The sequence below is a fragment of the Phoenix dactylifera genome, unplaced genomic scaffold, assembly GCF_009389715.1.
Source record: "Phoenix dactylifera cultivar Barhee BC4 unplaced genomic scaffold, palm_55x_up_171113_PBpolish2nd_filt_p 001430F, whole genome shotgun sequence".
Lineage (NCBI taxonomy): Eukaryota > Viridiplantae > Streptophyta > Magnoliopsida > Arecales > Arecaceae > Phoenix > Phoenix dactylifera.
In genome coordinates, this window is record NW_024068752.1 from 1 (window position 1) to 17,500 (window position 17,500).

The 17,500-nt window shown below is 39.4% G+C and overlaps 1 pseudogene; it reads right to left on the reverse strand.

Moving 5' to 3' along the window:
* Positions 1-5,136: 5,136 nt before the first annotated feature.
* On the reverse strand, positions 5,137-11,744 carry LOC120108610 (annotated as a pseudogene).
* Positions 11,745-17,500: the final 5,756 nt, after the last annotated feature.

The following is a 17,500-nucleotide window of genomic DNA, read 5'->3' on the forward strand; positions in this document are numbered from 1 at the left end:
TTAATTTGTGGGTGGGAATCATCATTTGCAACAAACATGTGGACCATGTTCTCTATCTCGACCCAGCTACAAGCAGGCTCTTTCTTCACCCCATTCTCTTTCATCATTCTTCTTACTTTAGCTGCATCATCCCATCTACCAGCAGAAGCGTAGATGTTATAGAGCAACACATGTGGGCCAGCATCATGCGGGTCGAGTTCAAACACACGCTCGGCAGCATATTTTCCCAGTTCAGCATTCTTGTGCATTCTACAGCTCAAGCAAAGCTCCCCAAACAGCAGCAGTTGGTTGAATAGGCATATCATTATAAACTTAAGTGCCTGATCAAGAAGCCCAGCCCGTCCAAGAAGATCAACAAGGTCACATAATGCTCAACTCTGGTTCCAACTTATACTTCTTCATCAATTCAAATAGTGCCGGCCTTCACTCACTAACCCTCCATGACTGCAGGCAGTAAGAACACAAAGGAAAGTATATGATTGGTTGCACTCCAAGTTGACGCATCTCCTCCAAAAGGCAAACTGTTTCTTACCTAGTCTCACTGTTGCCGCACTACCCGGTAAGCATCGAATTCCATTGAAACAACATCTCTTTTACCCAACTCGCTCAATACTTTTCTCGCATCTTGATGTTGCCCTGATTTTGCATACATGTCCACAAAGCAGTATCCAACAAAGCTGTAAGCTTTGCCCGGATTTTATCATATTGCGCGTGCACGCCACTTTCCCCTTGCTTCCAGAGCCCAATACTAGCACACAGCACTAAAGCACCCTAGAGTAAGTAAATAATGGGTTGCTGGGCAAAACCCACTCCTTTGCATCTCCCGGAACTGCTTGAGAGCGTTCTCCCCAATATTCCCTCTTGCATACCCAGCAATCAATGCATTCAATGTACCTCATTCTTTGAATCCAATCTATCAAAGAACCAAACAAAGCTCTCATCCATCCTTCATGCGAGCATACATATCCAGAAGAGAGCTGCCCACGTAAACATCCGAATGACAACCATACTGGATGCAAGCTGCATGATTTGTTGGCAAGATTCATCTCCAGGGGCAGTTCCCAAAGCCGTCAAGAGGCTCGCAAAGGTGAATCCATTCGGTTTCAAACCGAGCCGAAGCATACTCGGAAACAGGTTTAAGTGCCTCTTTGGGCGATCATTTTGGAGAGTATCCCGTGATCAGACAGTCCAGGTAACCATATCCTTCACCGCATTTCGTCGAACGCCTTCCGGTGCGTCTCCAGCCGCCACATTTGCAGTACATATTGATGATCGATTGTGGAAAAAGAGGTTATCTTTGAATCTGGAAGTGAGGAAGTGGGCCGTGAACGAGCCGCCCTTCATTGAGTCTCTTCACCTGGGTGGCACTTCTTTACGAGCTGGAGTAGATAGCGGGCGGTGGGTTCGAGGCAGCCGGCGTCGATGAGGTCGAGAACGGTGGAGGCGGGTTGGGCATTGAGGCTTTTCGGAGTAAATCCTTTTCTTGGTGATGAGGGAGGACGGGAAGTCCTTTTCTCTTTCGGTGGCTCGGGGTCGGTGACGGCGGTGCGGAGGTTGGGAAATGGGTGGAGATGACGGGAAAAAGAGTGGGGGTTGTGGCGCGGTGGTGGGGAGAGGGTGAGGAAGCCGGAGTAGAATTCTCATGATCGAATGTTGGGGGAGGGGGGGAGGAGAGACGTTTTGTTCAATCACCAGTAGCTGAACCAGGAAGCACGTTTGGGAACGATGGAAACTAGCTAAGTTTCGAAAATTGGAAACTTGCGAAAAAACTAATTTACTCTTCTTTGCGTGATTGATCAAAAACTCACGCCTTTAAAAATATATTAAGAGACATTTTTTCATGGGATTTGGCAACTTTAGATTGGGCCAATATCCTTGGCATGTATCAGAATAAGAGGAAACTATTGACAGGAATGGGTATAAACAATAAAGATAGCATTTGGCTTTCTCATGATATTTCTTTTCGGAGATCGGTACTTTAGTGGAATGGTTTTGTAAAGAAACTAGATTCTCCGTGATACGTTGTTCGTATACAAAAATCGTATAGCCCTCGACACCTCACCATCATCATCCCATGTTGAAGATAGATGGCTGTAGTTATCTCAAAACTAAATACGACGCATGTTTGTTGGTACATGCCTTGCATTGTATGTTGAATGTAATTGCCGTCTCTAAGGCTGTAAATGGGTTAGCTTGACTCGTGACCCGATCCGACCCAACTCTTTTTAGACGACCCATGAGCCGGCTTGGATTCTAAAATGGGCACATTCCATTTTTGGATCGGATCTGGATTTACTGAATTCAGACCCGATCCGACCCGACTCAACCCATTTGAAATTTAGATACTTTGGGTTTCAATCTTATGCCCCAACCCAACCGAATCTCTAAAATTGTTTAGGCCCACGGGGTGCAAACAAATTTGAAGTCATGGATGGGATGACCTGAGCGAACCCAATTCGAACCTGAACCAAACTCGAATTTTTTGGGTTGGATCCGGATTATACATGGACCCGACCCGACCTGAATAACCCGTTTGGTCAAAAATTGTTGCAGTGGATCGACCTGATCCGATCTTCTATTGGGTTCGGTCTAGGTTCAAAATTAGGACCCAGACAAAGAATTGGGTTGGGTCAGGTCACTCACGACCCGACCCAACTCGAATAACCCATTGGGTCAAAAATGTGCAGTGACTCGACCTGACCCGATCTTCTATGGAGTTAGGTCTAGGTTCAAAATTAAGATCCGGACAAGAAATCGAATTGAGTCGGGATTACTCATGACCCGATCTAACTTATTTGCACCCCTATCCGTCTCCGAAATGGATAACGCGATGACTATCCAAAATTATAAAGCACTCTTGGTGTTAAAAAAAAGCACCATAAAGGATAGCTAAGGGCCCGTGGGCGGGCCTTCGTCACACCCGGTGTGTATTACGGGCCAGTTTCATTGTCCCGGAAAGGGACTCGACCACAGTCATCAGTTGGAACCGGAGGAGCCCTAGGGGTAATGGTTGCGTCCACCCCTTGCTCCGAGATATCTGGGCAATGGTGAAGGATGGAGGGACCTTCCAAGCCAAGCATGTTTTCCATGAAGCTAACGGGGCTGCAGACTGGGTGGCTACTTATGTAGCCAGTCACTCCGATAGTACTCTATGGCTGAATGGAGAGTTGCCTCTGCACTCATAAGTATTTGTTTTTGATTTTTGGGTGCATCTGTACTCGCCGGGTATAATCTGCCCGCTTTAACAAACAAAAAAAAAAAACACTCCAAGTTCCAAAGTAGCATATTATTGAACTTATAACATTTTTTTATTATTATACACAAAGAGTAGAATGATCATCCATCTCCACTCTACTCAATTATTTTATTTTAACCTAATACATTTTATTTAGCTTGAATAGTTATTTTAAAAATTAATAATAAATAATGCATTGTCAAATTGAGGGTGTGGTTACTGAATAAGTGATAGTTATTTGAAACGATCGCATCCATTCATGAGTATCAGCGAAGCAAATTGTTTGCGCCAAACTTTTTAAGATAGATCAGAAAGTTAGCCATTTAAAAATGCTAAACACAAGATAATCTAACTACGCAGGGATCAAAAGTAGGGTATTTTAACTTTTATATTTATGTAGTGGCCGTTTGGCATTCTTAGGTCACTCATATTCTGGAGGAATTCGAATATGTGTAAAATAAAAAATTAACAACAAAACTTTCTTCCTGAGTTCATAAACTATATTTCAGTCTATAAGTGCTATCTATATCTTCTTATAGTGCCTGCGACATCATCCTGCATTCGCTAGGCGAAAAGAACATGAGAAATAAGAAATACAATTATCCCCACAACAATCTTCAATTTGTTAGTGGACTATACAAAAGGGCCTTTGCACCTAAGTCTTATTAAAAAAGCTCTTTGTAGATCCTCCAATGAACATTAAATTAGCCCCATCTAAATTAGAGATTAGACTATTCATGAAATAAAAATTTTGAACCATGTGCAAAATGCTTAATGTTGGATAAATGCAATTCATGTGTTTGATGGATAGTTTGCAAATAATTCATTCTAGTTTCAAGTTCACAAATGACCTGATAATAGGATTTTTGTGAGCCCCATCATATCTTCAATATTTAAATTATTGAAATATGTTGTATTAATTGTTTGTACTAATCATGCATGCACTGAGAGGAAAAACATGAACCCCTAAAAACCTGTTTATATCAATAACAGAAGATCAAACAGACAAACACCTTGTCACAAACCACCCACCGTGCCACTTAAATCAGACCGAAAAGATCAATTATATTAAACTAACAACAGATACTCTCAAAGTGCTTATGAAGCGAAACACAAACATGTACGGTTGCCTCTTCCTAAAATAACATAAAGGGAAAAAGGGGCTATGGCTTAAACTTATTATTGCATTGCCCCTGCAGTCTCCCTTGCTTCCGCCTCCACCTACACCTTCCTCTTCGCATCTCATGTGCATGTCCATCCTCCACCTAATCAAGGCCAGATCCAACTTATCGACCTCCCTACCGCATTCCGACCATCGATCCAGTGGAGCTCTCACCGCCCTTCACTCGGTCACCCGAGCGATGGAGGGATCAGTCGATGTCCTCGATCACAATGATGGACTTGCAGGTCTGAGTTCATGATCAAGCGGCAGAGCTTCATGTTGAGCTCGAGATAGTAGACATCGTAGTCAAGGAAGTTGCCATGAGGCAATCATGGTGGATTCGCCGGTGCGCCCCGAAGGGCTCCAGGCCTTTGCCTCGCAGATCTCGGCGCCGTAGTCCTGGCTCCAGCTGAAGGTCTCAAGGACGTCAGTCGCCCCTTGCTTCTACTTGGGAACCATTGCAAGGGTGGATCTGGAATGTGGCTGGGCCACCTGAATTTCCACGTTCGAAGTCGAGACTCAATTGAGCTGGCCGCAGCTTAGCTGCCTTACGGGGCGGATCCATTTGAAAGCAACAACCTAGATAATTAAGATTGAGAAAACCAAATGGTTACTAGAACGGAATAAAATTAACGATGTAAGCATGCTTTTGTTCAATACGTACTAGGATCCTCTCTGATTTGTGTGGTAATTGAGGACTCTACATATTCGCTCATGATCATACATGCAAGCGAAAGAATTAAGCTACAAGTCTATCCTTCATTTGTTTATTTGTAGTAAACCCCAAATCATTAAATCAATCTAGAATAAATGCATCTGAAGATAAAATGTCTAACAATTTTGGAAAAAATATCTCTCACACTTGTCTACTCTACAGAATAGATCCCTATGATCAGCAATATATGCCGCCATCAACTCACAAAATACACAGAAAAGGGAAGCAGCGGTAAGACTTGACTTAACTGAGTCCCAACGTAATGATACCATCTTTTTTCCCACATGAGAACCTTTTCCACTTAAAACAAGGTAATAGCGAAAGGCGACAGCCAACGCCATGAAGTCTTGTAAAGATAACTTTTGGCAAACAAACAATCCTGCTTGCCTAGTGCTTGGAGAGTAATCAAATATTCTCCTTGTAAGCAGGCTACTTGTACAGAAGCAGATGCTGCAAAAATTGATAGAAGGGTGACAGAGCTAACGGCCACGGCCACGACCTCGTCCACGCCCACGGCCCCGACCCCGACCCCGACCCAAAGGTCTCCCTGTTTTGTAACCAACAATATCAGTAAGATAGCCTATATGATGATCCACTCATCAAAGAAAACATCACCATTTGGAGATGGAGATTGGTGGAATTGAAAAGATACCGGCAGCCGGCTTTTTGGGCTTGACCCTAGGTGTTTCCTCAACCAGTAAAGTCTCCAGGTTTAAGCTGTCAGGGAGGATGTAGTAACGAATGTTGTTACCTCTGACGCTTAGGTGATCAAGGGTAACTGGATTTTTCCTTTCAATGTAAGCTTCACCGTCTTCAGATGTGTATTCATACTAATATCCACTCCTGTAACAATGAGGGCCATGCATCGCTATCACGTTTCGAATTCTAAACCATCATGCAAAGTGCAATTGATAAAGGCAATCAAAGAAATAAACTGAGACTTCTAGTGAGTAGTCAATCAAAGAACTAAGCAAATTAACAGTTGCCGGTGACTCTAGCAAGAAGGCACCAATCTGTTTCTGGTATTGGCTATCCTTTGCTTTTAACTTTTTTGACTACCAAACAAGAAGGTACACAAAATAACAGTTTCCATTGAACATAATTTCATTTTATTTTCTTGTCCAAATTACTTTAATTAGCGAATTCTTCTTCGAATCTAATAAGCACCTCGTAACAGTCAACAGAATAACTGCCACAAAGGTTAACCCTTGTGATTACAGTTTGCTCAAAAACTTTAAATAGAAGCAAGTATTTCAATTGGTCACACATGACCTTAATGCTTATGCTTTTTCTCAGACCAAGCTTGTCCACAACTTGCACAGCTTTTGCCCATGTCCTATGACTATATAATACTTGTTGATAAAACTGGAATAATACAACAAACACCCTTCCAAGACTATGAATATACATGAGCGATCTGGTAAAATTTAGAATTTCACCATGCAACCTAAAAAGTTCATTAAGATGCATACTAGAAAATAACCAGCATCTGATATTCCTTGTGAAAATGTGACACAAAGCCTACAGGCTTTCAACTAACACAACTTTAACCACCAAGAATTAACCAATACAATTCCTGGAAATATTGAAACCTACACTAGAATTTAGCACAGTATTCAACAGACTTTGCTTCAAGTAAAAGCATCTGCCATGCTGCCACAGGCTCCTAATTAGGCCTCAAAACTAATCAAAATTCTTGTTTTAAGATACAACCATACATGTGCTCCCTATTCAACTTTTGTCACCTGTCAATGCCACGCCGAATTTTATATTTGGATTACTAGAGCAGAAAATTCTGTTAGATGAAATAATGCCCCTATGAAAACTACAAAGATCTCTAGCACAAGCTTAGAGCACTCTTAAATCACTCCCATTTTCATTTTCCTAATGCATTCAGGCTTTTCATAATATAGCACCAAAATACCAACAGATCTATCATAACATGGTCCAGCTTCAAATGCACTTACAACTAGTATTCTTTTCAACTCTAGCAAACCTCTTAAAGATGCAGCAGATGTTAGTGACTACAGGAGAAACAGCATAGACAACAAAGGATAATCCCCATAGAAGGGATCGACATGTTCATGAGTTCATCAAATATGCAGAAGTATCTGAGATGTTTGACATGCCAAGGGCATCAAAAGCCAACAATATGATCCCTGCATTAGACAGTCTTACAGCCATTAGCTAAATCAAATCTGATTGTAGTGACTTCTATATCCCCTATCGAGCAGCATACTTGTTAATAGCCTACAACTAATGTCATACACCTTCTACCACTATCTTTGAGGATCAATAATGCTGTCACCAGGCATGGACTCAAAGGCACCCTCTAACAGAAGCCTTCTCAGCCCTCCACTTGCCTTTGAAGCTCATGACGCAATATCAAGCTCATATGGCAACACGAATAAAAGGCTTGCACGCAACTTCAAGTTAAACAGCATGTTGCAGGTCATAAATATAAGATGGACCATCCAATAGGCCATCAAACATAATATTAACAAAGTTCCTAGTACACATTCCACCTCTAGGAAGTGTACCACACTACCACTGATGATCAGTAATTCCATTTGCCACTAGCAGATTTTATTCTTGATTTCTTTGAACCTGCAAAACTGATAGATAACTTTGACTTTTCACCATTCCAGTAATTGGAATAATCCTTGTTCCTAGTTCAAGAAACACTTACTTGCCTTCTTATGAATACCTTGTCTTCTCAGTCAACAGCCATCCATTCATCAGATTAGATGAACCAGGACTTGCTGGAGCTGTTATCAGCAGAAAAGCACAACAGCATTGGAAAGTGAAATTTGCTTTCCTTATTCAACCAACAATTGTGATTGGGCTTTGCTTGCAACTCCTCCAAATTCAGCTCAGCATTAGATCATGCAGCATCAAGTTGCCCCTCAAGCTACTTAATAAGTGGATTACAACCCACTACCTCAAACCGTGTACTGAAGATATTGTGAGGCACACACAAAATTGTGTGACAAAACAAATTGACAACATAGATTGCAGTCCTTCCTTCTAATATCTTACTGAAATATTCTCGCTCAATCTTCAAATCCATATAACTAAATAGTCTCTATAACTTGATCTTCTGAGTATCCTCAAGACTCACAAGATTTTTATTTTTTAAAAAGATTATAACAACCAGAGGCTCAATTGTCTACACTTGAAGATATCTCCACCATTCAAATCGTGAGGGAATAGAGCAAGATTCAGTAATAAAACTCTAATAATAGTTTTTGGCAACCGGCTACCCTCGTCCCATTAGTCTAAAACTGAAATTCCATGCCTTTCCTAGCTTAAACTACAAATTACTTTAAAGCTATACAACCCCTCTGATAACATCCTTCCAGAAGCCTCTCAGAAATTTGGTAGGTTTTCACCCTTCCACATCATACTCTTATTAAATTTAGCTTTTATACAAACAATTCTCGTCGGCTAAGCATCGAACCCACCTACCCAAAGGGACCTAATCATGACCTTCAAGCTATAAGCCTATAATCTAATGTATTCATTTTCATTCCCATGCATGTCATGTGCCAAACAACAAGATGGATGCCTCTCCAAGTCTTCTCACCTCACGGTCAACTCTACTAAAAAACTGGTAAATGCTTTTGAACAAAAAAGAAAAAAAAAACGTAAAAGGTTAGATAGCATCATATCAGGATTAATCTCACCTCCCAATGCCAAGAACTTGCTATTCCATTTTCTTAGTTGCATATTGAAAGGTCCAACTAGAGATCTCAATTATGACCTGTTAAGCATTCCAATCATTCCAATCTTTAGACCTAGGTACTTGAGAGAACCTATTCTATTGTAAAATCCATCGCATAGGCTCCCAACCTATTCTTCACATATTCTTTACCAATATGCACCCAACACTTTTTCCACGCTAACCTTTAAGCTCCCAACCACTGCAAATATTTAATGATGCGCCAAAATTCACTAACTTTCAAAGCTATTTAACAGGACAAGAGGCTGTTGTTAGCACATTGAAAATATCTTATTAAGATCAACTAACTTCTCCATTACGAAGATAAAGAGGAGAAGAGACTGTATTTCTTAGTTTAAAGACTTTGTTAAAATTGATAATATCCATCATTGATGAGAACAAGTAACCTAGTTTTCATATCAAAATTCTTTGCTCAAATTAAATTTTTTATATTCAACTTTAATCAAACTTAATAAAAACAAATTGAGCTAATAAATTTGGGTCCCAATTTCATGACATGTTAATTCACTCATAACCCACAAGTCGTAACCTTTAAGCAAGTTATTATATGCATCACCCTTGAATTAAACACTTCAATTCCCAAGACAAATTTTCTTGAGACTCCCAACTGTTCTCACTGAAGGCCTTGCTAACGATTTTATGCGCTCAACTAACCAAAATAATGTTTCTACAATCCTAAATACTGACAGGAAAAATCCTACTTTTCCTTGGGAATTACTAAAATGAAGTAACGGAAGTGGCACTAAGACCTATCAACAAAAAATATAATGTAAAAAAACCAGAGAAATACTAATGGCATCCTAAGAACACATCAAAATTTACAATTGAAAATAACAAGAAAACTATGCTTTGTTAAACACCAGGACACTCATAAACTTCCTGGGAAGTACCACCAAGAGTGGCTATTATGAAAGAAATCAAAGCAAATTCTTCTAATTTCTTTTTCTTCTTTCAATATTTCGCTTAAATACCATGACATTTGAATACTTCTTCGGAAGCAGCACCAAAAGTGGCTATTATGAAAGAAAACAAGGCAATCATGGACAAAATATAATGTAAAAAAACCAGAGAAATACTAATGGCATCCTAAGAACACATCAATATTTATAATTGAAAATAACAAGAAAACTATACTTTGCTAGACACCAGGACACTCATAAACTTCCTGGGAAGTACCACCAAGAGTGGCTATTATGAAAGAAATCAAAGCAAATCCTTAAAATTTCTTTTTTTTTTCAATATTTCGCTTAAATACCATGACATTTGAATACTTCTTCGTAAGTAGCACCGAAAGTGTCTATTATGAAAGAAAACAAGGCAATCATGGAAAAAAAAAAAAACCACCATTACTAGTGTTGCCCTATAATCTGAATACCACCTTTTTATGTACTCTTTGATAAACAGCTCTTTAAATACATCCATAAATAGTTTTTATCCCAATCTTTTTGCGTCCGCTTGTCATGTTATGGAACATTACTATATCTTTTTCCCTCTTCACCAAATCATCCATACTCTTTGCACAACTCCGAAGTCATCTTTTTTTTTTTAATGCTAGTCTTCAAATTTTATTTGAGTATGATTAATCACTTACATTTAAGCCAGCCTAACATCCACCTTCCCAAAAATTTCTACCTTCCTTACTTCAAGGAATTTAGGCATTCTTTTCATATAGCTAACCCAAAAGTGCTGCACGCATGCACCTGATCCCTCTCCTGTGAGTCAGTAATCTTGCTTCCCTATTTAGTGTTCCTTAACCACATATATGCAGACATGAATATCATTCTTAAGTCATCTACTTCATATTTTATAAGGGTTGGAATGTGATCAGAGATAGGACCACGAAACAACACTCACCGCTGATGCAAGAGCTCGGCATCTCTTCAATTGAACTACCTACTCCTTTTCTCATAAGTTAATTACCTCTATGAAAGTTCTCGCCCTAGTTTTTGAATCAATCATTATAATCTTAAATCCTGGGGTCATTAATCCCACAACATCTAGCATTTAGAAAGACCCATCTTAAGCCCACAGCCTTATATCTTCCTTGACCTGCTGGTCCGTAATTGTCTTCCATTTTCTTAATGAATGGTGATTTATGCTTCTGCTCATCCTTTACCTCAACAAGAAGGCCCACATTATTGAAATGAATAACCAACAGCCTAGGAACGCCATGACCCTTCGCAGCCTACATCACTGATCAAACTCGATCGTTTCCTAAAGCCTCCTTTTGCTCCGAGTTCCCATACCCAGTACCCCAAAATAGAACCGCTTGCGTCCTCTGATTAAAAACAATGACCACCTTATCTTAACCACGTAAGCAGTAAAAACAAACTGATATTAACTACCGATATTGAACCAACCAGAAGGAAGAATAGAAGTAACAAAATCAGAGATCGCATGAATAATTGAAAAAAATCAAAGATGCGTCCTCTGCCAAACAGTGCCGACTCACTCCCATCAAATCTTGAGTTGGAATTAATCGACATAAAAATCACACGCAGACCTCAAACCCTAAAATGAAAAAAATTAAAACCCATGTGGTGGATGGATCTCATCAAAACCCTACACAAAGAGATGGACAGCGAGAGAGCGAGAGAGAGAGAGGAACCTGTGATGGTGCCATGAACGACGGTGCCGTTCTTGAGCTCGATCGCGACGGTCTCGTTGTTCAGCTTCATCAAAAACCTAAAGACGTCCACATATCAATCAAGACCAGAAAAAGAACGAGAGAGTGAGAGAGAGAGAGATAGAGAGAGAGAGAGAGAGAGAGAGAGAGAGAGAGAGAGCACGCGTACCTGACGAGCTTCATCTTGGAGATAGAGAGAGAGAGGAAGAGGAGAGCAGCTAGGGCTCCAAGCGAAAGCCGAGTTCTCTCTCGACCCGACCCCCCCTCCCCCCCGGGTCTATATTGACCCTCTGATCGGTCCTCTGATCGGTAGACGAAAGTGGACAGCTCTCCACGATCTTTGACCCTATGATCGGACCGATCTACAATCCGGTAATTTGGATATTCGGTAAATCGGATGGATGGATCAGCTGGTTGTGGAAGGTCAAGACTGACGTGATGCATGGCGAGATGCTGAATGCCAGATCGTAGTCCAAAATACTCATGCAAGCTTTTAGTGTTAGTACGTGATCACAATTTACAACTCCAGATCAGTATAGAAAAATTTTATAATTTGATATGCTAACAATTAGGCGCATATAATATATGTCCATAGAGAGTGTAACTTTTCTCCTTTTTTTTTTTTTAAGGGGGATAAGGTCTTCTAGCGATGAGGCCACAATAACTCTCTCTCAAATTCTCAATCTTCTATCTTCCAAACTTATAGTAATTGAGAAATTTTGCAACTAAATAAGCTAGATTTTAAAAGTTGGGGTGTAAATGTGCCGAGTTTGATCAAGCCTTGGTTTAGTCAATCTCTTCTTAATTTAGAGCTTGAAATTTTCATTCAAGCTTAGTTTGTTTATTACTATTTCGAGTTTAATTTAAACCAAATTTCAAAATGAGTCGAACACAAATCTAAACAAACAGCTTGTAAATCCTTAATCAAGCCATAAATTAATTCAAGTTTGAAGGTTCAAGCTTGAATTACACTTTGATTTCAAGTTTGGTTCAAGCTTGATTGCAAGCTTGGTTAAGTTAAATTAATATTTAATGGATTCAAATATTAAAACATGCTAATTAAAATCTTAACTACAAAGTAGAAATTTAGAGAAAAAAAAAAGAGACCGAAAATGCTATTGACAATGCTACTCTACAGGAAATATAACCTTATCGAGTCGAGCATCTTTTTCGTTGGCTTGGCTTCAAATTGTTTTAGAGCTTGAATTGGTTCAAACTTGGTTCACTTAATTTCGAATGAAGCCTAAATTGAGTTCACCCTAGGTCAAGTCCGATCAGAGTTTGAGGTGTTTGTTTAGTTTGCCACACCTACCTTGGAGGATAGGATTTGGATAATGAATAAGTGCAATTGTCCATCCAATGAACATAGATGAGAATGGGTTTCTTCGGGATTGGTTTGACTCTGTTTAAAGTAAATTCTAAGTCAGCCATTGTTCAAAAATTTTAATAATTTTGATAGACATGCTCATTTACATCTCTTCTTTGAATGATATTTTATAATTATTCATTTTTATTCCCGTCAAAACCTTCTAGTTGATCTATTATCTACCAAAAAGTATTTGCATGTAAAATGCAAATTATTATGAGCCAAACTAAAATTACTAAAAATGTCTTTTAATTTTCTAATTCTATGTAGTTTCAAAATTGTAAATATTTGAATTATTTGTCTGTTCTCATTTTTAAGAAATCTCTTAAGAAGGCTCAAGCACTCCCACCGTACCAAGCCACCTATCACCATATTTGCCCTTATGTTTGCTCCATTTGGGTGGCCCACCAATGATCATAGATCAAACCTATCCAATTTTTATAGTACGATGGTTGGTTGTTCACAAATTAATGATGCCTACCATTTTTTTCTTAGGATCAATATCAGCATTGCAGTTCATCCAACAGTAAACCTAATTTCAATTGTAGAGCTATGTCACAATCAAATCCAAATGAACAAAATGTTAAATTGAACCATACCACTCTATACTGGAATTTATTACTCATATTTATACTCGATGCTTTGTATTACAATTATTTCTTCAATTGAGAGAAAGAAAGAGAATAGTAGGAATTCTCTTATCCTATCTAGAAAGATACGATCCTCATAATGTATTGGTTGTTTTTGTCTCTAGCATGACCACCTGATTGATTATTATGGAGAAAAGTGGGAAATGGCCGATACTACTAGAAGGGTTCCTCTTTAGCTTACAGATATTTTTATCATCAATTTATTATTTATGGTACATATTCCAAGTTGGGTTCATCATATAGTAATCGGATGAACCGAATTTTAGATACGAAAAAGTAAGAACTCAACGGGACCAAATAAAGAAAGCGGAGAAGCAGTATATACCGGGCGGCGCCGAGCACAGACCCGGTGGCACCACCATCATCTAGGCCATGCTCTCCGGCATCGCCATCGGAGGCCCATTACTCAGTATATGGGCTTCACTCCCTTAGCCCAATAATCCTCCGCTGGCTTCGGCTTGGCCGCTGTCATGGCTGTCATCGGGGTGTCAGCTTTGATGCTGGCTCTCCGTTATATTCGTAGGAGAGCAACCATGGCGATCAGCTGGATGATTGAGGCCTTGAAGGAGTCAAGGCAGAGGTGAAGGAAGAATGGGCTTTGGATGGCTGTTTTATTTCTATTTTACTTTGCCGATCCATGTTTCATGTTAGATAACTATTTTTCAGTGCTGCACTTCAGAAATTTTAAATTTTATGTAAGTTAGATATATATTACCTGTAACTCACTACCACTTCATATCCGATTACTTCGCGCTTTTAAACTGTAAAATCAAAATTCAAGAAGACACCCGTAAAAATTGTAGATCATGCAATATGATAGAAATACTATGCTTCACTATCATATTCACTGATCTATTAAAGGTGCTTTGTATAATTCCTTTCCTATTGCATTGGATGGGAAATGAGCTCTAAGAAGACATGTGAGGACCCATGCAGACGTGTGTTTAGTCTCATATCGGTTATTTGATGGATAAATTTTGGGTATTTATATATGATTAAAAAACTTAAATAATACCTTTCGACTAGGTTTTTTAAGTGAAGTCTTGTGTTGTGACAAATGATATTAAAGCGAATCTGGCCCATAGTTTAGTGGACTAAGGAATACTGCAGCGTGTATTTATTAGGGCTGACCACAGGTCGATCGTGGTACTTGTGATTAGATTTGAATAAATTTGAATTTTTAACCTGTTGAGAATGCCTGAATTGATCTTGGGTGCTTATATAGGATCAAAGAACCTAAATAATACCATGGTGCCAATTATTTTGAGAGGAGTAAAGTAGGGACAATCCAAGCTTCCATCATTACAATTGATAATTTTTTACATTACACCGAACAAGAACTTTATTGGCATAGCATCGTGCTTCATTAAAATGGCATTAGGCATTGAAAGGAGGCGGGTCCACAAAGATTGATCTTAAGATTCTTGTTTGGAGCGTTGGCCTTATGATTTTAAAAACGACTCTCAAAGCTAGTTTGGTACCGTAAGATTTCCAAGCTGGCCTAACTTACGTCCCTCTTAAAATTCGGTGGCAAAGAAGACGGTGTTTCAGTTACGAAGAAATCTAGGTCGCTTTTAGTGCCAAAGCGTGTCAAGACCATAATCCACTTGGTACGAAGAAGACCTATTAAAACAGCAAGCTCTAGTATACACAAACAGTAACTCTGGTACAAACAAAAGTTACTGTTAGTTCCATTAGTATGAGCTGTTAACAGTTTGATTAGTTAAACAGTTACAATAGATAAGGAGATTAGTTATAGATTAACAGTTGGATTAACTATTTTCAGTTAGTTAAAACTATAATTAGTTATTCTAGTTAGATCAGCTCCCATTTTATTTAAACAGAGCATTGTAAACGGATCATCTCATCTTGAAACACAACTCTATTTTTTCTCGGACTCTATCTCATTCTCTCTCTTTCTCGGCCTTCATTCCTTCCAACTTCAACCAAGATCCTTCAACCAAGATGCATTAGGATTTGAAGCGCCAGCCTTCCAATGGGGAGAAAACCTAGTATAATAGATAGAATGTTCCCCTAGGACAAGATGCGATCGACATCAGCAAAATCGTGATGTTTAATCATGATATATAGCATAGATAGATTATTAGCACTTTAGCTTTCTAGGGAGCAAGTAGCCACTAAACTATTCATATTTTTTAGGTAGATTGGATAATTGCCAGGCACCTATCTGTTGACCCCATTCTGCCACCCCTCAAGGAAGCAACAGTTGAATGCTGGTTTGGTGCTTACTAAATTGAGAATTCTGCCCCACAAATTCTTCAATCAGTACCTCTAATAGCTGAAACAAAATAGACCGAGTCTATGCGTCTGTAAGTACAAACTAAGCATGCTTCGAGTGTTGCATGGCCTTCGTCACATTCTCTTTTAACTCCAACAAGCAATTAAGGATGATTTTGGTTGGTGACTGAAATTAAAATTGGAATCGAATTTGGAATGGATTGGAATTATTATCAGAATAGCCATACTCCGCGATACGTTTGGTTTGTGACTGATACTGGAATGAAATGGAAATTGTTGACAATCAGGAGTAATTATCTCCAAGTTGGTTCTCCAATATTCTAGCCCCTAATTTGTCTCTACTGCTAGCTGTACAGATAGACTAGAATTACTAGAATCCCTGTAAATATGTGATTATATCTTGACAGCTGTAGTTTCCTTACAGTTAGTCAATCAGTCCTAAACTATAGGACTATTTATGCCCAGCCAGTAATAGGAAAACATTATAAACGTATTCTCTTCACAAACTCTATATTTTTGACTTGGTATCAGAGCGGGTATTATTATTTGTTCTATATCATCACAGCCTGAATTCTCACGTATCTCTCGAACCATGACTAATGACAAACCCGAATTATCCTCTGTACCGGTTATCCATGTTCAATTAGAAAACCCCAGTTTCACAACTAATGTCATCCTTACCGAAACCAATTATGATGTCTGGTCTCAAATCATGGAAATGCAGATTGCAGGGCGTGAGAAGCTTGAATATCTTACGAGTAAAACATCTCCGACGGTTACTGATACTTCCTATTCGAAGTGGTACGCTGAGAATCAAAAGGTCAAAGGATGGTTACTGACCTCTATGTCACCGAAGATTATGAAACGCTATCTTAGATTGCCTACTGCACGTGAAATCTGGACTGCTCTTGCCAAAGCATTCTACGACAGGGCAGATGAATCGCAACTCTTTGCACTGAATCATCGAGCATTCTCTACCAAACAGGTTGGTCGTCCTCTTTCCACCTATTATGGTGATCTGATAGAAATTTTTCAAGAGCTAGATCATCGTGATAAAATTGTCATGAAAGATCCCGATGATGTTATTGCCTATAAAAAATCAGTTGAGAGACTGCGGGTGCATATTTTTCTGAATGGACTAGATGCAGAATTTGAACAAATTCGAGGTGAGATTCTCAGGAGGGATCCTGTACTAGATCTTGAAGAAACTTATGCGTATGTTCGTCGTGATTCCGTTCGCCGAGCTGCACTGAATGGCGAACCTGAACACTCAGAGCCATCTGCTATGGTTGCTCGCCGAGTCAAGTATCAACAACTGCAAACAAACCCGAAACCAACATCTGGTCCACTGAATCATGATCATAATCAGCCGGTTGGATCACAAAATTGCAGCTACGAAATAGGAGCTGCACGACCAGAACGTATGTGTACTCATTGTGGTGGAACTGGACACACTAAGTCACGGTGCTATGAATTGATTGGATATCCAGAATGGTGGGATTTTGCCAAGGCACCTCGCAAACGAAATTCAAAGACAAACCATCATGCTTCCGTTGCTGTGGTCGAGCCTAGTCATGCTTCCACCAGTAATCCCGAGAAAGCTGAGAAAGCTTCCTCTTTCATTGCTACTTCTGGGAATGTGGGTAAGGCTCTTCATACCTCTGTTAGTCATAGTGAATGGATAATTGATTCTGGTGCCACAAATCACATGACCTTTGACAATAATCATATTCAATCCATAAAAT